Source organism: Ictidomys tridecemlineatus, chromosome 5 (assembly GCF_052094955.1).
Source record: "Ictidomys tridecemlineatus isolate mIctTri1 chromosome 5, mIctTri1.hap1, whole genome shotgun sequence".
NCBI lineage: Eukaryota > Metazoa > Chordata > Mammalia > Rodentia > Sciuridae > Ictidomys > Ictidomys tridecemlineatus.
This window is the reverse complement of record NC_135481.1, coordinates 102,745,691-102,767,209: the sequence shown is the minus strand read 5'-3', so window position 1 is coordinate 102,767,209 and position 21,519 is coordinate 102,745,691. Positions and strand designations below refer to the sequence as shown.

Sequence of the window (21,519 nt, the reverse complement as noted above, 5' to 3'; positions counted from 1 at the left end):
AAAGATGTTCAAATCTCTAGTTCTGCATGAGATGAAGTTTTGTTGCCTCCATGTATTACAATAATATATATAGTAGTATAGTAATCGTGAATGATGTGGGAGCCATGAATTAACTGTAGCTAGGTAGCTATGTTTCTTCCCTTTTATCTAGCATAGATGAGGTAATTATCAGAATATATTAAAAATCAAAGGAAAGGACTTTATATAGGAAATGGATTAATTTTAATTATAAGTACATAAATTAGATCAATGTGGATGACACATTTGGAAATAAATATATATCAGTCCTCCTCTGTATTTGTTTTTATTAGTGCAATGATATTCTATATATAATAGTTGATTCATGTGAAGTACTTTCAAAATTATAACAAAAGTATCTAACTTTATATAAACAAAGGAAATATTTAATGTTACTCTAGTCTGTTTCTCTTTCATCTTGTCAGCATATCAATAGAAAAATGTCTTTTATATTTGGTTCAAGATTCAGATTGTAAAGATAATGAAATATTGACATACTCTTTACACAGCCCTCCACATGTTTGATAAATAATTATCAGAAATAGTTCAGAGCAGTGGTAACTGTATGAAGTTTGCTTCATAAGTATTATTGTGGCCACTAAGCCTGCTGATGAAAGTACTAAAGTTATTATTTATTTTGCTGAAGTAAAGTATTTTTTAAAAAACGATGGTAATAAATATCAAAGGCAGAAGAGTTCCTTTGGTAACTGTTGTTAAACCCATGTTGGTCCTTCCTTTTTATTCCCTTTTTTCTCATGGTTTCTTCTCATGGTACACATTGGAATAAAAGAACTGAAATGCATAGATATTAAAAATTATTTAGCCAGGCACTGTGGCACATACCTGAAAAATCTAGTGGCATGGGAGACTGAGGCAGAAAGATTGTGAGTTCAAAGCCAGCCTCAGCAACTTAGCAAGAACCTAAGCAACTTATTGAGAAGCTGTCTTAAAATAAAAATGTAAAAAGGGCTGGCTCAGTGGTTAAGTGCCTCTGGTTCAATCTCCAGTACCAAAGGGGGAAAAAAAAAATATATATATATATATACACACACACACACACACACACACACACATATATATATATATATATATATATTTTGAATGAGATCATTAGTAGGCATATATTATATATATATTTTAGTAGCTATATATATATATATATGCCTACTAGTGATCTCATTCAAGAATCATAGATTTCCTTTGTTCTTTTTTTTTATTAGTTGTTCAAAACATTACAAAGCTCATGACATATCATCTTCCATACATTTGATTCAAGTGGGTTATGAACTCCCATTTTTTACCCCAAATACAAGTTGCAGAATCACATCGGTTACACATCTACATTTTTACATAATACCATATTAATGACTGTTGTATTCTGCTACCTTTCCTATCCCCTACTATCCCCCCTCTCCTTCCCACTCATCTTTCCTCTCTACCCCATCTGCTGTTGTTTAATTCTCTCCCTTGTTTTTTTTCCCCTTTCCCCTCACAAACTCTTATATATAATTTTGTGTAACAATAAGAGTCTCCTTCCATTTCTATACAGTTTCCCTTCTCTCTCCCTTTCTCTCCCCCAACTCGTCTCTGTTTAATGTTAATCTTTTCCTCATGATCTTCTTCCCTGTTCTGATCTTAGTTGCTCTCTTTATATCAAAGAAAACATTTGGCATTTGTTTTTTGAGGATTGGCTAGCTTCACTTAGCATAATCTGCTCTAATGCTATCCATTTCCCTACAAAATCCATGATTTTGTCATTTTTTTAATGCTGCGTAATACTCCATTGTGTATAAATGCCACAGTTTTTAATCCATTCATCTATTGAAGGGCATCTAGGTTGATTCCAAAGTCTAGCTATTGTGAATTGTGCTGCTATGATCATTGATGTGGCAGTATCCCTATAGTATGCTCTTTTAAGGTCCTCAGGGAATAGTCTGAGAAGGGCGAAAGCTGGGTCAAATGGTGGTTCCATTCCCAGCTTTCCTAGGAATCTCCATACTGCTTTCCATATTGGCCGCACCAATTTGCAGTCCCACCAGCAATGTGCAAGTGTACCCTTTTCCCCACATCCTCGCCAGCACTTATTGTTGCTTGACTTCATAATGGCTGCCAATCTTACTGGAGTGAGATGGTATCTTAGGGTGGTTTTGATTTGCATTTCTCTGACTGCTAGAGATGGTGAACATTTTTTCATGTAATTATTGATTGATTGTATGTCCTCCCCTGAGAAGTGTCTGTTCAGGTCCTTGGCCCATTTGTTGATAGGGTTGTTTGTTATCTTATTGTTTAATTTTTTGAGTTCTTTGTATATTCTGGATATTAGGGCTCTATCTGAATTGTGAGAAGTAAAAATTTGTTTCCATGATGTAGCTTCCTTATTTACCTCTCTTATTGTTTCTCTTGCTGAGAAAAAACTTTTTAGTTTAAGTAAGTCCCATTTGTTTATTCTTGTATTTAACTCTTGGGCTATGGGCTTCCTATTAAGGAATTTGGAGCTCGATCCCACAATATGTAGATCAGAGCCAACTTTTTCTTCTATCAGGTGCAGAGTCTCTAATTTGATATCTAGCTCCTTGATCCATTTTGAATTAACTTTTATGCTAAGCCTCAGGCTAGCAGCATTCTAAATGGAGAAAAACTGAAGGCATTCCTGCTAAAATCTGAAACAAGACAGGGATGCCCTCTCTCACCACTTCTATTTAATTTAGTCCTTGATATACTAGCCAGAGCAATTAAACAGACAAAAGAAATTAAAGGCATAAAAATAGGAAAAGAAGAACTTAAAATATCACTATTTATGGACGATATGATCATAGGATCTAGAAGACCCAAAAGGGTCTACAAAGAAACTACTAGAACTAATAAATGAATTCAGCAAAGTGGCAGGATATAAAATCAACACGAATAAATCAAAGGCATTCCTGTATATCAGCAACAAAACTTTTGAAATGGAAATGAGGAAAACCACCCCATTCACAATATCCTCAAAAAAAAAAATAAAATAAAATACTTGGGAATCAACCTAACAAAAGAGGTGAAAGATTTATACAATGAAAACTAGAGAACCCTAAAGAGAGAGATAGAAGAAGATCTTAGAAGATGGAAAAATGTACCCTGTTCATGGATAGGCAGAACTAACATCATCAAAATGGCGATATTTCCCAGAGTTCTCTACAGGTTCAATGCAATGCCAATCAAAATCCCAACGGCATTTCTTGTAGAAATAGATAAAGCTATCATGAAATTCATATGGAAAAACAAAAGACCCAGAATAGCAAAAGGAATTCTAAGCAGGAAGTGTGAATCGGGAGGTATAGCGATACCAGATTTCAAACTGTACTACAGAGCAATAGTAACAAAAACAGCATGGTACTGGTACGAAAACAGGCAGGTGGACCAATGGTACAGAATAGAGGACACAGAGACCAATCCACAAAATTACAACTTTCTTATATTTGATAAAGGCGCTAAAAGCATGCAATGGAGAAAGGATAGCATCTTCAACAAATGGTGCTGGGAAAACTGGAAATCCATACGCAACAAAATGAATCTGAACCCTTTCTCTCACCATGCACAAAAGTTAATCCTTTGTTCTTAATAGTCATTTTCACACAGATTAGGAAAAGAATTCGTGTTCTCTTGCATTAGTTTGGATTGGATTATAGGGCTTGGATTTGAAAAGCAGTTTATAAGCGGTTTTTACTTATATATCCAATGTTATTGGCTGTGACATGTCAGGTACTGTTCTAGGCACTGGCACCATAGTAGTGAATGAAAACTTAGCTGATTTCCTTTCTTGCTGTTGACATTTTAAAACTGATGCTGAAAGTTCTTGAGTTTGCCTTGCTTCTAAGGTCAAATTCCTTTTGGGAAATGAAAGAAATTTTTTTTTTTCCCCCAGTTGCCTTTGGAAAAATGATAGCACAAAAAGACAGTGTTCACTCCTGGAGGAAATATCCAGTTTTACTGTTTAGATTTTATTACTGTTAAGAGTAAAATAATTAAATAAATTTATATTAGTTGTTTTAGATTTGGTGATACTTATGATTATGCCTTGTTTATTTTCTATACTTCATAAAAGCCCTTTGAGTATTTTATTCTCAACATGATGTCTGGTGCCAACTTTCTGTAAGATATAGGTCAGAGGTCACTCAGTTGTAACCTCCAACAGTTGAGAATATCTTCAAATTTAATTGAATGCCATTTAGGTTCTGTGTGTGTGTGTGTGTGTGTGTGTGTGTGTGTGTGTGTGTGTGTGTGTTTGGTACTGGGTTTCAGACCCAGGGCCATGTGCATTCTAAGCAAGTGTTTTATGACTGAACTACACTCCTAGCCCGCTTTTATAAAAAAAAAAGTGTAGGGGGCTATTGTTATATATTGGTTTAGACATTGTATAAAATATAAAAATTAGTTTTCTTTAGTTGCTTTTTAGAAACCAAATATATTTGGGAAAGATACACAAAAAGTATTTGTCAGGCCCAAGAATATTTGTATAATAACTGCTCTTATGATTTGTTCAATCGTAAGTATATTCCTTTATATGGATGTTCTGACAACTCTCTTATAATCTTGTCCAATAATTTATTTTTCTCTTAATCTTTCCTACTCATTTCCATCTTCTTTGCTTTGTTCAGTCATTCACTGTTTCTGTAATATCTGATTTTTTTCCCCTCACTGGAGCCTTCTGGGATCATAGCAACTGTAACTGGTGACCCATCCTTCTATAGATTCTTTTGTCCACATTGCCAATATTTTCATGGCATCATTTTCTCATTTTTAAAAGTAATTTGGGTATGTTTCTTTAGAATTTCAATCTAGGTTAAAATAGAGAAGGAGGTATGGGAGAAAACCAGTTGCCTTATCACCAAGGCAGAATACCTTTGATGTCCTTCCTTTGGTGGAGATATCATGTTTCATGGTTCTGTCTCATGTATGAGTTTTCTGTGCCATGGGTTTATAAGACCCAGGTGACTGGCTCACATCAAGAGTGCAGTATGTATGAGTGCCAGTCCATGGATTTACCCTGCGGGAGCCCCATATAGATTTTTAAAAACACCATTCTATCATGCAGGCCACCAATTTTCCAATTTTTTAAATGTAGGTTTTGGTACTTGAAACCAAAAAATTTGTAGGTGAACATAGAATCTAACAATAATGATATTGAAGTGCTGTTTGATCATGGTTGTAGTAAGGCGTCCCACCTGCTCTTTACCTCTCTTTAATAGACTCCTTATAACCAGGGATCCTATTTACTTCAGCTAGATTTTCTGTCTGTATTCCTCTTTTCTTTCTTAAAATCTATACTTCCTTTCTAAACACTCTGATATTTAACCTTACATTTACTATTTGGTTTCTTTAGGTTTGTTGTCTTTTTTTTTTCTTTTCTTTTTGTCTTTTTTAATATGTTACTGTATACAGATTTTGTTCAGGTCATTTCAGTTTGCATCATGTTATAATTCAAACTTGTGACATTCTGGAAGCCACTTATCAATTAAAGAGTTCACTCCCTTTTTAGCTCATGAATGGGTATGAGTTGAGAATGAAGTGTAGTGTCTATGTCACTCTGGGTTTCAACACAATGTCTTAACCCATATTATGTACCCAATTAGTGTTTGTTAACTGAGATATTATAGACACATTTAAGAGTTATTTTTTCAAAGCTAACATTTATTATTCAGTCATTTCTTAAAAGAACATTTGTTTCTGGAGGAGTTGTCAATCTTTAGGTGACCTGTAGTCAGTCTCACTAATTGCTTTAGATTTTCTTGATCCAGAATATATATTTTAAGACTTTGTTTTATACTGAGGAAAAACAATGGGAATAGCTCTTAGAAAATTCAAATGGAAGGAAACTACATTTGTGTTTGCATAATTTACCTTTCAAATTGTATCTAAGACCTTAAATCTGTATATGTGTAGAAAATACTAAGTGCATTTTTTTCCTTCTTCTAAACTCAAGTTGAACCTCATTAACCTTGATAGGCTATTTGTATTCATAAGAATTCCAAGCATCCTTGATCAATGATTCCCCCTGATTTAATCTCTGCCTCTATCTTCTATCAACTTAACTCTTGAAAAAAATTTGACTTTTAAATTTAACTAAGAACTTCAAAGAAAGAAAAAAAAAACAAGATGCTGAACATAATTTAGATTAAATGTTGAAAGTGATAATTGAGTGACAACTGACATGATTATTTATGAGCAGAAACCTGGAACTGTAATGCTAGAAATTACTTTTAAAAAGAGAGGATAGTAGAAAAAAGAAATGATAATCAATACCTTTTCTTTACACAGTACAGATAAAAAGAAGGCTGTTTCTTCTCTCATACTTTTAACATCTTCATTTCTGGAAGAGTTGTCAATCTTTAAGGTGATCTGAAGTCAGTCTCACTAATTGCTTTAGTTTTTGTTGATCCAGGATATATATTTTAAGCCTTTGTTATATACTGAGGAAAACAATGGGAATAGCTCTTAGAAAATACAAGTGGTATAAAATTTTTTGATTCTTGCATTACATCCATAAGTCTGACCTGTGTGTGTGTGTGTGTGTGTGTGTGTGTGTAATAATGCCTGCTCAAATGCTGCTTTTAGTGGCGAGATTCTTTGAGACTTAAGGTTTTGGAGACCTTGGTTACTCTTGTTATAATTTCCTGTTCTACTTCATTTTAAAACCTTAATAATTTCTTCTTTATCCAAGTGCATGTTGTGAAATAAGGTACCTGAATATTAAACAACTTTTAATATTCAGGATAGATTATAAAGAAAACAGATATTGGCAGCAAGACTTTGTCCACAGAGGCTAAATTGATTGACCATAGTGGAGATGAAGTTCTTTGTTATTAACCAAAAAGTTAGACTGACATTAGGGAGAATTTTACTTATGCTAAGTCTGTAAGTGTTCTATATTTTTAAGTTTTTAAAAACGATGACTTTTGGCAGAGATGGCCTAGAAGTTGAAACCACCCAATTAATAAAACTTATACACTCCCAGAAAGATACAGTTTAATTCCCATATCCTTTGTCTAAATGAAAAAAATTGGAGTTTTAATAGTAGTCTCAAAGATAGTTTTTCTATATTCTGTAAGTCTATTAGTTGTGTGAATATTTCCATGAGGTAAGAGAGTAGAAGTGAACTGAATACATTAATTTTTTAATGAACCTAGAGATTTTTTTTACATTAAACCACGAACATACAATTTTTTGTCTTTGCAATAGCACTTGATAAATTATGTGGAACTAGTATGAATTAATTGATCTTAATTATATATTACGTTTTTCTTTAAGGTATCATTAATCTTTTTAAAAATTTATTATTTGTGGCCAATAAAGACAAATTAGAAATAAAAATTTCTTTATTTTCTGAAATAATGATAATTCCTTATTTTTTACATATAAATTAGTTGTGCCTATGATTCTTATCTTTTATGTATTTGTGAGATATTTGTGCTTGTGAAAGAGCAACAGAAACAACTTAGGTTCCTCAAAAAATATGAAATGTTGATAACTTTATATTGGCTAAAGTTTGATTTAATGTTTAAAGATAAGATATAGCTTTAGAAATACTTATTGAAGGACTGGCTATGGAAATTGGGTGATATGCAACAAATGAGATAATGTTCTAGCAGTACCTAAGTAATTGATTCATTTCTTGACTACTACAAATACCATGAAAAGGTAGTTAGTAGATTTTTATAATATGCAAATTTTAACTGTTCATACATTATTCCTGTAGTCTTTATAGTTACCTTATCTTTAGAGTGATTTTAATTTGATAGTATGTCATTTTAAGTATCAAATTAAATTGTTTTTTGGATGTTTGTTTTCAGGCAGCTTTCTACAAGGGTATAAAAAGAAATGAGATTGTACTCAGACTTAAACAATAACAATAGTCAGTAAATTCATTATGTTCTTCAAAATGTTCAAATAGTACAAGTTGTCTCCTTAAAAAATAAAGCTAAATTATTCAAATGCACCAAGAAAACATTTTTTTTGTTTTGTTTTTAATGATACACAGCTCACACAAAGGTCAGTGTTAGAAGGATTTTTTTCCAAATGCATTAAATTTATTGATTTTCCAGTACTTCACTTGGTGAAGAATGTGCTTGTATCATATAGACTATATCTTATTTTTGGAGAACCTATAATGAGAAGATGTTAGATTAGGCAAAGTTTTGTCAATCTGGGTTAGAGACCAGCATAGTTTCTGCATTTAATTTTAGGCTAACTTTGTGCAGAATAAATCTTGTTCTGAGAAAAATTAGAAAATATGGATAAATTCAATAAATTTTAATTGAGGATTAGACATTTAAAAAAATGTTTAAAGCCATTTTAGACCTATCGAGGCAGCAGGATGGTTCAAATGTTTTGTTGAAAAAACAAGTGCAGAGTGTTGTTTCTGGCTTTTGGCAGTTCTTTTCCTGTGAAATATGTTCTGATTCATAAAGTGCAGAGAGCGTATGACTTTCTTATAGAGTCACAGAAGAGGAAGAACCCTAGTAAACATTATAAAGTTTTAAGCTGGGCTACCCAGAGGACTAAACTGAAGGACTCTGTGTGAACTGAAAATACATTTAGCACAGAGACTAGCTTTGTAGCATAGCTTTGAACCTGCTTTGATACTATCTGTCCCTGTTCTAACTGCTCATCAAAACATAAGTAAATCTTTTGGGGGAGGAAGATATCATCATCCAGAACCTTGTATTATTTCCACAGTTTGTGATACACTGCCTAGAATTCAATCAAGACTTAACAAGCACCTCAGGAAACAAAACCATACTACCAAAGAACACAAGGAAAATCAGGAAATAGAATAGGCATATAGGCTCCTCAGATATTAGCATTATTATTTTAAAAGAATTAACATCTCAATTTTAAAATAATGGTTATTAATATATCAAGAAATTAGATCATATGGTATTTAATTCTAATATAAAACAAGAAATTATAAAAAGAATTAGGTAGAAATCCTACAACCGGAGAATATATAATGATTTAAATTAAGAATTTAATAGGTAGGTGGGGTTAAACAAGAGTAGACATATTTCTTTTTATGTTACTCTAAATAATTTTGTAAGACCTATATCTGTGTGTATGCTTGAGTTATATAATAATATGGTTTGGTTTCATGTTTTATGTTCTGTTTTTTTCTATCATGTAATTGGTGGTGAGGAAAACAATTTATTTACTCATTCAATAATTTTTAATTAAGGGCCTATTGTGCCTTTGCTCTAGTTATCTTTATCTTTAGAGTGGGTTACAGAACTCAACACAATTCTTGCTCTTAATGAAATACTAATCATTGAACTCACATTTAGTGTGGAAGTATTGATTGCTAAGAAAACCAGGATGCTTTGGCATGGTGGAAAATATATAGAGTGAATATGTTCTCTTGCTGCTTTCAATATTTTCTTGTTGTCTTTTAACATTTTGACTATGACATGTTTGGATGTGGATATCTTTTTATTTATCTAGCTTGTTTATTGAACCTCTTGAATATAAAGACTAATGGTTTACTTCAAATTTGCAAATTATTTTAAGCTGTTACTTTTTCTAATATTTTTCTGCTCTTCTCTTTCCTTGGATGTTGTTATCCCATACATCTCTGAGGCTATGTTAATTTGTATTTATTCTTTTTTCTTTCTCTTTAGACGGCATAATCTCCATTGAACCTTCTTCAAGTTTGTGGATTCTTCTGCCAACTTAAATTCACTATTGAGGCTTCACATGAATTTTCCATTTTATTTCCTATACTCCCCAATTTGAGCCTTTCTATTAAAAATAGTATTTTCCCGCTGCTATATCTTATTTGATGAGATGTCATCATTACTTTTATTTTTCAAAAATGTGTTTCTTGAGTTCTTTGAACATAATTGTAGTAACTACTTTGAATACTTGGATGTTAAGTTCAACATCTGTGCCTCCTCAAAGACTATCTTTGTTGTCTTTTTCTTTTATATGTCACACTTTATTATTTCTTTGAATGTCTTGTACTTTTTGTTGAAATTTTGCATTTTAGGTAATCTTTTAATACTGATTAATTCACTCTCCACCTTTCAAATTATTTATTTATTTAGTGAATTCGATAAAATAGTTCATTTAAATGTGTTTCCTCTGCAGTATGCAACCTGTGATGTCATTTCTCCCAGTCTCTGTGCCTAGTTAGGATGACAAGGCTGTAGCTGGAATCTTTTTGACTGGCCAGTTCCCTGAAGTACCCATTCAGCTTATGGCTGTTCTGACTGTGATATCTCACCCAACTTTTGACCTTCATTAATTGTTACCTCATTCCTTTTTTTTTTTGCTTTTGATAATACCTGGGGCATATATTGCTATGCAGTCTTACTTTTATTTGTGCCTCTATGCAATTGTAGGTTTTTTCCGATCTATGAGGGCATTCTCAGCATCCAAGAAAGCTCTTTCCCTTGATTTTGCTGATTGAACATCTAGCTGATATGACATTTCACTTATTGTTACTAGTATTATGAAATTATTAGCCTCAAATTGTTTTTGACAGTGTCTGTAGTTGTATTTTTTTTAATATTCTCTTTCAATTACAGTCAGTTCCTTAGGCAGAAATATTTTTCTTTTTTTCTTTTTTGAAGCATGGGGATTAAACCCATGCCCTTGCACATATAAGGCAAGTGCTCTACCACTGAGCTATATCTTGAGACCTGAGCTATTGATCTTTCTGTTCTTGTAGTCTCCTTCTCAGCAGAACAGTTGTACTTTGTACTGGTGCTACTGGTTGAAATTGCAGCCTGTTTCTCTCCAGGGTGATGGCCTTGTTCTGCAAGTGGGTGGGGTGCTGGGTAGGGATGGTAGCCCCTGATCATCTCCACTTGTCCCTTCTGTTGTAGAACATTCTCACTGTATGAGTGACTTAAGGCAAGGACTTTTTTGTCTATGATTCTTTGCCTGCCATGTCTTCTGCCTTACAAATGGGGAGCTAGTTGGGGAAAGGAAATTCCAGTCCTTTTGTAGTGTCTACCTGGAATAGAGCCTCACATCACAGATCTGGGACTGTGCCCTTTTGGGGGTGGATTTGTATCCCCTACAGAGGAGCTGAGGTGAAATCTATGTCTTCTTGGTTATATATGCCTAGAATGAAATAAGTGGAGCTGTAAAGGGGAAGGATGGGAAATAGGTTGTTGTGGCTCACATGCCATAGACTCTCTTTATTCTCACCAAGATTTAATAGAATTTCTTTAATAAATATTTCTCTGTTTATTCTGTGCCCTTAGGACAATTTTCAGATAACTAAATGGTTATTTTATTATACAGAGAAGTGAAAAATCTCAAATGCAGCTATACTTTGAAAAACAAAACAAACTTACATAAGAGATAAAATGGAACATGGAAGAATTAGGTATCTTCAAAATGCTCAAAGAAAAATAATTTCGAACCTACATCCATACCTGGAGAAAATATTTTTAAAAAGTCAAGGTGAAATAAAGATATTTCTAGACTACAAAACCTGATGAATTCATTTCAGTAGGACTGCATTAAAGAAAATATTAAAGGAATTTTTGTCAAAAGAGTATGAAAATGAAGCAGGGAAGTTCAATATATGGGGTAAAAATTTAGGAAACATATTGATATCTGAATATTGACATTCATTTCTAATGATAATGTTTTGCTCTATTTAAATTATGTATAGAATTAAAATTAGATTAGTAATACTGCATCATTTAGGAAGGTGTATTTTGAGTTAGTGTGTTTTAGATTCCTTGGTTTTAAGGTATAGGAAGTTGTAAAAGTTTCCATGTTAATAAGTCAGGGATGCACATAATAATCCCACAAAGAAGTATAATGGATATATAACTATCAAGCTCATACAAGAGAGAAAATCAAACAAGTTTTAATATTTAATTATAAATGAAAACAAAAAATTCACATTAGGATAAGCAAAGATTTCTTAGCTAGGACAAAAAAAATGAATCGTAAATCAAAATAGTTATAAATTACAATTCAACAAAGTTAAAAATTTCTGCTCTTTGCAAGGTATCATTGGTAAAGTGGAAAATAAAACAAAATGATAAACTGTAGGAGAAAATATTCATAGTATATCTGAAATATTCATGGTATATAGTCACATATATATCTGTGTGTGTGTGTGTGTGTGTGTGTGTGTATGTGTGTTTACATTATTCCAGGATTGCTTGGCCCAATATTAGTAAGTTAATATAGTAGAAGAATTGTATTATCTCAACAAGTACCGAGAAAGCTTTGTGGCAAGTCAGTATCCATTAAATAGGGAAGCATACAGTAAAAAGAATGAGAAGTAAATTTCCTGATATTGAAGAGTACTACTACTAAAAGCTTATATTAACACCATACTTAACAGTGCAATGTTGACTGTGAGAAAAGAATTCCCTTCTTATTCATCAGCATACTAGGGCTTTTAGTCCATTGCAATAATGAAAAGAAAGAAAAGGTATCTGGGAAAGTAATAAATAAGAAATTTATTCTTAATTGACATTTAAAAATTACAACATAGTTTGCTCGTAAGTTATTAGCAGAACCAAGTGAGGTATACATTTCAGCTAAGATACCAATTAAAACAAACTACTCAGGCTTGTTTACCTAACAAACTGTTAGAGCTCGATTTAAAAAAATAAAAACGAGTCATGTTCAGTTATATTGTTCCCCACCAGTATGTTGTCTTTTGTTGGAAACAAAGTTTATGTACTGGCAAATGGAACTGATTTTTAACTAAAATGTTTTAAGTAGCAAAATGAATATTCACAGTCAATATTAGGAACAAGAATGTAACTCACAGATATAATGGAGATGCAAATTATCAAATTTGTGTTTTATCAAATGACAGGATATCAGACTCGTAAATTAACTGTATATCTTTATTTCAAGCTCTAGATTATTAGTGTGAAATAGCAGTTTCAGCAATGATGTACAACCCAATTTTGTCTAGTGATGTAGTTTAGCTGTATGCACCTTTGAACTCTGAAGTGAAATCAAATCATTGTGTTTAAATGTTTAATTTTACTCAGTTCAAACATAGGTAGTACTTAACAGTTGGCAGTGTTTTGGGATAATACGAAATTAGGAGTCATGTCTAGACTTCTCACTGGTATAGAAAGCACACCGATTTTACTTTGTTTGAATATTGGGCGAACTTTTGATTGCTTGAATATTGGGTGAATACAGTATGGGGACAATGTTGATTAACTTTATTTAGGATTCCAAGAGCCATTCTTTTTTTAGGTTCTACCGGAGTCAAAACAGTAATTGTTAATTTTGTTTGAAATGATATGTATTTTAAAAACACAAAGAAGAGCTCTTTTATCTCATTTAGCCTTCCTCAGTTTCTGTTTCCTCCCCATTTCAAAAATAGAAATTTCTTGATTTCTTCCAAATATACAATGTTATTATATCATGTAAGATAATGTGTTTGATCTTTTTCAGATAAGCCATGGTGCTCTATAATGATTTAATGCAGTAATATTACAGGTTAGGTTACATTTAGTTTGTCCTTCTCAATATTTTTCATCAAAGTAGGAGTAATATAATATTTTTAGATGGACTATGTAATTTATCATGTTCATCTCTATTACTGAATCAGTGTTGCTAAAACTCAGGTACTTGTCTTTCATTGATTCTTGCTTTGGCCTCTGGCATTTCATGGCAAATGTATAATCAGTTTGTTCCACTTCAATCATAAACAGTCTAAAATACAAATCTGCTTAAAGCAGAATAGTTTTATTCTCTGAATACTCATTTTCTTTTCCAAAAGCATTTTAGTTAAAGAGTTAAAATTATCAATCTAATAGAGTGTGTGAAAAATTAAGATAATACAAATGTACTTTGAGATACATGTGTCAGGGTCAGATTTCCCCCATGTGTTGCTGGGGCCTAGATGTTAATTATGCACTCTCTTTGTGTTTCAAGGTTAAATAATCTGAACAAATATGTATTTAAAGGTGTCCATATTGTGAACATTATGGCTACTGAAACAGAAGTTAATATTTTACTTTTTTACAAAGAGATGAATGCATTTAATTAATTGAACATTATTTTTCTGTACTTTCTTTAAGCTTAGTATCATGTTTTATTAAAAAGTACAAGTAGTTATATGAAACAAATATGTTCTCATAGGATTCATGGAGAAATAATTATTTTTCATTAGTAGGACTTAGGGACCTAATATTTGGGGTTAATGCCCTTTGTGTGTTTCTGCTTCATTTAGTAAAAAGAAAATGATGACAAGTTTATGTGCTTGAAATTAATATGATTGAAAATAAAAAGTTACATTTTTAAAAGAAAAATATTTGTGATATGGTTACTACAACGGTCCATAATTTTATTTATTTATTTATTTATTTATTTATTTATCCTGTGATTTTTTTGTTTGCTCCCTAACTCATTTAAAAGACAATTAATTTTAAAAGATAGTATTTGTTTTGCTTGAGTTTTTTAAAATGACCCATAGATTTTAAGTATATATTCTATTTTCAGTCAATTTGTATTTGAATAGAAAGTTTTATATACTATGGGTTCAGTGAGTGATGACCTAATTTAGCTTCATGTAGATATATTTCATGTCTGCTAGACTTGCTTTGATTGATTTGAGCTCTTTTATTCAAAGAGACTTGCCTTAGTTCTCTTGACTCTAGCAAATTGATTAGTTGTCCTCTCAGTATCAGTTCATGAAACACCTAAATTATACTGAAATGAATGAGTCCATCAAGACATGGAAGAATATGTCAAGCTGATTTCCCAACAGAGGTGAATGGAGCATGTCTTAATTGAGAATCTGAGAATTTCAGGTGAAATTCTATTAAATCTGTTAATTCTTTTGTTTTTCCAATAAAAGAAAAGCTATTAATATCAAACTAATAATGTTTAGTGTGGGAAGAACTGCTCTAGGTATTCTATGCTGTAAGTGTTTCTAATATTATTGGCAGACCTGGCAATGCCCAGCTTCTATGAGGGTTTGGGAAGCTGCTGTTGCAAGGTCCTCTTGACTGTCATAGTGCAGGAGATTCACTGCAAAACAGAATAATGTCTCCAGGAATTGCTGGACCAGAGCCAGAAACCAAAATTAGCAAGAATGTTGGTTGAATTAATAGTAATTCGAATACCATATTTATAAATGCATGTGCATACAATAGTAGCCATCTGTAGTTTCTTTACAGTAATTTTTTTATAGCTTCCTGTCCATTTTAGTTTAGATAAAACTAAATTACCTGTAAATGCAATTAACTGGTTACATGGAAACTCTTTAAATGTCCTCCACCATGGAAGAGTTTTAATTTGAATAAATACAAAATACAAATAAAATTTTAATATTTTTTACCTATTCACAAGTAGCCATCTCTGTACTCTCTAAGGTATTTTCATCCCATTGTGGATAGATTATCCCTATGCTCTTTAGCTTTAGTGTTTCTGCTTTTGCCTTTGTAAAGAACCAGTCTTTATATGTCTCTTCTTGAAATACCATTTTTGTTTTAATCTATCATTTTGGTGTATTTGAACTGTTGGTACTTTTTATTGGATAGGGTATCTAGAAGCTGTATTTTGAAATAGCTTATTCTATTTTGGTTGATGTATTTGTCTGAGGAATCTTATCATTAATAATTGTGTTCTCACAAGCATTTGTAACCAAAATATTTATTCTTAAAATGAATGTCACAAAAATATAAAGCCTTTTAGTCAACTCTAATAATTATATTTAACAATTATATTTTATGTTTGATAAAATGAATATAATTTAATATCTACATAATTTTGTTGTACATTTTTATTTTGTATGTTAAAAAGTGTACATGCATATGTGTAAATATAAAACCATAGCTATTGTATAAAGTGTTTGATGTATCCATCATTGATAGACTAACTATCATGAACATTAAAATAATAATTTATAGTTAATTTCTCCCCCTGGAATTTATAAGGGACTTTCTTGAATCTTATGAATAACTGGGAAAATTGAACAAATTTAACACATGGCTTTTTCTCTTCACAACCTTTTCATTAGTAAATAACAACTTTATAAAGGATTGTATTTCCATGTGACTTCCCTCTAACATTAGGATCCTTTTTTTTTTTCATAAACATTGTAGAGTCAGATTAGTTTGAATCCTTAATATAGGCTTTATTTGTGAACACTTGGGAGAAGTGTCTTATTGATCAGAATTACTTGTTAATGTTTTCCCTCTTCCTCATTCTCCTCTGAAGCCCTTTCCTCCACCAATATCATTTCCCCCAGTACCAAGAAAAACCTTGGCCTAGTGATGCTGGGAAACTTTCACTTCTGGGAGTGACTGGGATAACTACTAATTTTTCTCCCTATTTCCCACCTCCATCTCTTTATCTTAAATACTTTCATTAGCAACTGTTAAATTATCTTCTTTTGTTCCCTTAGCCACCACCTATTGTTAGCTAGGACTCTTCTGTTGAAGAAAGCCTCATTGTTATAAAACACCAGGTTAATCAGGTGAAGGCCTTGAAGAGAAAAATATCTGTGTAGACTAAGCAGTATAAATTGGAAAGAAAGGCAAGAATTGAAATGGAGAAGAAAGAATTGCTCATATGAATCATATTTATTAAAAATAACTGTTATGTATCTGTCTTCCCTATTCTGCTGTGTGGTTCTTTAGAGCAGCAAAATGTAGAACTATCCCATCGTATTCCTCTTTATATCTCAGCAGCTTGGATATTGCTGAGTGAAGTAAATGTTTATTGGATTGAATGGAAGCAAACTGTATTTTCCTCAGAAAAACTGAGGTTTTTTTCCTCTTAAGTCTCAAATGCCAATGTTTATTTTTATATAAGCCAGCTCCGTTGAATTTGATTGCTGATATTGAATTCAGACAATAAATGAATTGACTCTAAAAGTCCATAGCTGCTTTACAATGATGATCTTCAATTATTTTTAATGTTGCCATAATATTTTAATATCCTAGTGTTAGCATAATGCCTTTGGTGATTAATCATCCTCAGGTACACATATCTGATCATGTTGAAAAACCTTTGAAAGCTTAAAGTGGATTTCAGCATCTCCTCAACTCAATTTTTGACCTTAATTTCCAGTCTCTTTTTAGCCCTATTGAACTCTTACTCCTCATAAACAGTCACTAGTAGCCCACTCCGTGACTCTTGCCCATGATTTTTTTGTTCTTGAATGCTCATTTTCTTTCCATCAGTGACCAAATTTTTTCTCTTCTTTACATTTTACTTTATCTCTTCTCCCCTTATTTGATCTTTTTTCCTTTGTGAGGTCTTACCAAATAGTTTCTTCTGAATTTACTAGCTTACCTCCTGCTTGTACTAGCTAATAAATATTGATGTCCCTTCCCTCCTGTGCAATCATTGTTTCTCATGTAGTTCTTTCCTCAGTGCCTAACCTATTGAAACAAAGCCCTTGTCCAGGAGTGGCAGAGGAGTAGCCTGGATGGGCTGGAGCACCTCCACTGAGCACAGGGATGCCCAGAACCTGCCATGTGGGTGGGGGCCTGAAGGGTGGAGAGCCAGGGTGCACTGACCTGTCAGGCTACCGTGGCCTGAAAATGGAAGAAAAGCAGACCCAAATGTAGATTGCAGGACTAATCAATACCATTAATACTTTTCAAGACCCGGTTAGCATAAATTTGCACCAATAGGGTTGATACTTTTCTAAAACCTAGTTTACGTAAATTTGAACCAATAGTGTTGACCCAAGAGCTGTATAAACCCCTAAACTAGCCCACCGAGATGGCAATCTACTACTATTGGGTCCCTTCTTGCCCTGTGAGAATTCTGTCTCTGTTCTCAGTTGAGTAAATTTGACTTTTTTCACTCTTCCCTTCCATTTCTTGTGAATTTCATTCTTTGGCCTGGAAAGAAGAAATTGGCAGTGATACTGCTGGGGTCTGGTGTGATATTGAGGGAGTAGTCCTCTATTGGGAGATGTAACTTGCCCCTCAATCTTAGTGGAGCGAAATATAGCATGCCAGCTGCAGGCTGCAACCCTTGGAGGTGACAGTGGCAGATCTACTAACATTAAAATGGGCTTTCTCTCCTGCAGTGGCCTGCAACTTTCACACACTCCACCTGCCAGCAGAAGAAAAGAATCTAGTTTAATCTCAAACTCTGGTTTCCTTATCATCTTGAACACAGAAAGTAATAAATAGTCTATGCTTGGTTTTATTTAAATCTATGTCAACCTTATTCTGTGATTTTTCTTTCTTAGTTTTAAAAAAGTCCCAGAAACATCAGTACATTAAAGATTCTGTAATTTCCTATTCAAGATTTTCTCCTGTCACTGGAAAGAAAATGACTAGTTATATAGTTATTAAACAGTTTGGCTCATATTTAAATATACAGTAAAGTGAAATTTATATAAGTTTGACTGTTAGGGCTCTGTGGCTAATCTTTTTTCTTCCAAAAATTTCCTATTTAATCTTGGATTGATCACTCTGTTCCTCAATTTCCTTATCTCTAAAATATGAACATTGATTATCTCTCTTATTCTAACATTTCCTGTAGTCAAATATACACTATCTTCATAAAATGTACCAAGTACTTTTTTGGATGCTTTATCTAAATGATCTCATGTAGATTACCATTTCTCTGATTTTGAGTCAATTTTATAAATGAAATTGTTTTGGCTCTTGGATGGTAATCAATTCTTGTAAGGTCAGAGGATGGCCATGCTGGTATTTGAACTCAAGTCTGTGTGACTTGTGCTTTTCCATGATTTGCCTCTACCTTCTAGAAGGATTACTTTTGAGTCACTGAAGTCTCTTCTCATTTACTCTTATAGGTTTCCACACAAAGTTATATACTGTAGATATAAATGAGTATTTATATATTACTTAGTTAACTCTGGTTTATTTGGGCAAGATTTTCAACTTTGGTTCCATGTTTTAAAATGGTCAGTCTTTGTGTAAGTTGACTATCCAATTTTTCCAATTCTGTAATTTAAAGTTCGTAGTTATCCTACTGTAATCAATGTAGGTATGATTATTATCTTAGCTGTATGATCAGTTAAAATTAGATTTTATGGTGGACCCTTTCTACACCATTTTTTAAAGGGAATATCGGTTCATTTTCTATGTTCATTTTAATGCTGTATTTATATGATTCTGCTGTGTAGTTTTCTTAGATTGTGAATATTACTACTTTTAGAAGTATAGTTTTCTTAGATTGTGAATATTACTACTTTTATAAGTTAGAAAAGGAGTCAATGGCAATCAAAACCAAGCAATTTTAAAGGGAGAAAGTTCTAAATACATTGTTTCCCAGGTATTATTTGCTATTGTTTTTAATTAAGAGCTTTTTTAGGCCTTTTAATTTTCATTCTATTTCATCACTTTAGTACTGGGTAGGAAAGAATTATGGAGTAGTGCAAGACTACTCTCCTTAGATAGGCCTGAATGCAAGATAAGACTTTTCTGGCATTTGAGAACTTGAATGATAAACATTTCTGTACAGTGATATGAACTTTCCCTAAATGATAATAAAGGTAGCTCACTGTGCTTAAACTGTACAAATAATGTAGTTATGTTGCTTACCTGCTTTCCATCTGGGAACCTGAAATTTTGGCATGTTTTAGGCAGAGGGTGCCTAATTGACAAGCCTCTAATTAAATCTTGGGTATTGAGCTGCCTGCCAGTGATCTGCCCTGATATACAACATATTGTCAGAATTCATTGCTAAAGGAATTGAGCAGGTCCTGTGTAACTCCATTTGGAGAGGACTCTTGGAAATTTGCCCCTGGGTTTTACTGGACTTCACCCCATGTTCCTTTTCCCTCTGCTTTTTTGCTTTGTTTTCTTTTCACTTTAATAAATTTCAGCACAAGTCCAAAAATATGTTAAGACCCATGAATCTTTTTATCATCAAACCTGAGATTCTCAACACAACTACACATCAATGTTTTTCCCCATTTGAAGAAAGAGAAATATTTTAGATTTATTGGGAGATTTTATAAATCTTTTGACAGTGTATGGGAAGGAATTCTTGTCTCTGTTTTTTGATTTTTTTTTCATTTTCTTGCTTTGATAGTGCTTATATAGTGAGAAGTAAATATTGGACTTGGTAGTAAATATTAATGTAATTCTTTGATGGAGAAAAAAATGTTTTATTACAATTAGACTTTTCTTGTTGGTTATTTGATGAGGAGGGATTAAAGAAAATATCAAAACAATGGCTGAGTAGGATTTTTAGCAAAAGAATATAGGAGGAATTCTATGATAGATTTTACCTGGAGCATAATACAGACTGACAAGATTTTTTTTCCTCTTGAAATTCAAACTTGCTTTCCATTAAGTGGGGATAACCATATTTGTTTACAATATGATCTATACCTTCTTCTATACATTTACACTTACTTACAGGTGAATCATTGTATATTGATGTTGATGGGAAAAAGTCTGCCTTTTTTTTTTTTAACCTTTATATGTTTATTTAGGTCTTTTATGTGGTATTGCATGCCAGGCAAGCACTCTACCACTGAGCCATAACAGCCTAAAAAGTCTGCAGTTTTTAAGTAGAAGAATAAAAGTGTCTTTATGTTTAAGATTTGGGCTTGTATGTATTAATCCTGAGTCTATTAATGTTGCTCTTTAAAGAGAGAAAAATAAATAATATTGAACTTATTTTGCCTTAAGGTTCAAAGGAATTACTAAAGGAATCCAAAGAATTTTGTAACTGAGTCCATTATAAATTTGAGACAATCTAACTGTAATCTTATCTGTTTATCATTTTTAGACATCTTCTCTTATTCATTTCTTTCTGTGAGTGTGGTTATTCTCACTATTTAAATACATAATTCCACCCCATTTCTACCTTTCCCTCATGAGACAGAAACTTTCCCAACATTTTGGTAGGACTGTCCTTTTGTTTGGAGTTGGACATCAGAAAAGTTCACTTTCAACATGCTAAATTTACGATGCTTGTGGGACTTCTGTAAGTAGAAAGTCATTAAACAATTAGATACTTAAAAGTCTGGAGTTAAGCGTTCTGATGGATTAAGGATATTAATATACGAATGAAATTATGTAGAAGGAATGATGGTTAATATTGGAACAGGCAGAGTTAATCTTATTTGAAAGCTAAATGGTAGAAAAAACCTAGAAACCTAGAAAAAAACCTAAAAACCGAAAAAACTAGAAAAGGAGATAATGAACGGGTGAGAAGAAAATGGAGAACTTCTGAGAAGTGATGATATAAGTCAAGATGGAAGAGAGACTCAAGAGTGATCAAGCTGAAATTAAGTGTCACATGCTTTAAGGAAACTAGGCAAGGAAAGAATTTTAGAGTCCATTGTCTTTATCTGTACATGATCTTTAGGAATCTTAATGAGAGCTGTTTTAATTGTATGGTAGGTGGAAAACAGATGCAGAATACGCAATGATTTGGAAATATGATTTTATGGGCATCAAATGTGGACTACTCTTTCCAGGATCCTGGCTTAAAATGATGAAGAGTACAGGGGGCTAGTTAGAAGATAATGTAAAATTGAATTAAATTATTTTATTTTTAAAATTTCTGTTATTTTTC

General features: G+C 32.6%; 1 protein-coding gene across 4 annotated transcripts in view; it reads left to right on the top strand.

Moving 5' to 3' along the window:
- Cep128 (centrosomal protein 128) overlaps positions 1-21,519 on the top strand; it is a 407,740-nt gene that overhangs the window by 92,441 nt on the left and 293,780 nt on the right. The gene's annotated exons all lie outside the window — the stretch shown is intronic.